We start from the raw sequence: 1324 nt of genomic DNA, 5'->3' as shown, positions 1-1324 counted from the left end.
ATTAACATTTACTGGACAACATGAACACCGTGGTTACTTATGTAAATCAATATACTAACATTAGATGGTAAATCCAGAATTCATGATCTTTTCAGAACTACATTTAGTGTTCTATGAGGTAAAGAGAAAATAATTTCTCTCCTGCAAGTCATATAGGAGTAATCATTGAAATAATAACTATTTTAATGAAAAGGTCTTAAATAATCAATCTATGTAGATATTAGTACTTGTAAATCTAATTTTTTTGCTCATTGTGCTCATTAAATTCCTGTTGGAATGGAGATTGACCCAGAGGTTTTGGTGCCTCTCCACTTTCGGCCCCCCTTAACATTTCCTGGCTACGCCTCTGGACATGTAGACAGTATTCTAACCGGTAAATTATCTACTTTACTTTATATCCGTAATGAAATAACCCAATATCATTTATCCTTATCTAATATAATTAATATTTATTATTAAGAACTTCGCTGCTCAGTGGAGCAGTGGGTAGCACTGCTGCCTTGCAGCAAGAAGGTTCTGGGTTCGATTGCCAAGGTCTTTCTGCATGGAGTCTGCATGTTCTCCCTGAGCATCCGTGGGTTCTCTCTGGGTACTCCGACTTCCTCCCACAGTCCAAAAACAGGACTGTTAGGTTTAATCAGACCTGTCCAGGATGGACCCCCCCTCTCTGTTCAGGATGGACCCCCCCCTCTCTGTTCAGGATGGACCCCCCCCCTCGCCCATTGACACCCAGGGGTGCCACCAGGAATTTAGGGCCCCAAGGAAAGACATCGATATTGGGGCCCCCGCCAAAAAAAAAATGTAGGCAAGCTTTAAAATGAAAGAAACGGAGCCGCTGGTGGATGATCTGTTTACATGATGAAGGAGAGTTACCTAAATATCTGCTAAACATCTCCTAGCGATTAGCTGATGCTAACCCTCTGATGGTGCTTTTTTTCCGCCTGCTCTGGTTGATAAATGGACGCTCTCATCCCTCTGAGCTTTCTGGCTTAGTTGTTTGGCCTCTGGATTATTTACAGACACACCATAGGCTCAATAAATGCTGCATTCTTCATCCGTTTCTATTTGCATGTTTTCTAAACTAAAACCAGGCTTTGTTGGGCTGCTGGATAAAACCTGGAACTAAACGCTATTTCTGACATTTTAAATTGAAAAATCTTCCTGGATGGAAGAGAAACGTCTTCAAACTTGGAAACAAAGTCCAGTGGATTGATTTTGACTTTTTTGGAAAGTCAAGTCAAGTTGTAAATTCCTCATCACAGAATTCATATAATCAGAAGGTAATATTTTCCACATCCACGGAGAGCTCATCCAGAGGGTTTTC

Source organism: Cyprinodon variegatus, unplaced genomic scaffold, assembly GCF_000732505.1.
Source record: "Cyprinodon variegatus isolate N-32 unplaced genomic scaffold, C_variegatus-1.0 Scaffold1295, whole genome shotgun sequence".
Classification (NCBI taxonomy): Eukaryota; Metazoa; Chordata; class Actinopteri; order Cyprinodontiformes; family Cyprinodontidae; genus Cyprinodon; species Cyprinodon variegatus.
Note: the sequence above shows the minus strand (reverse complement) of the source record.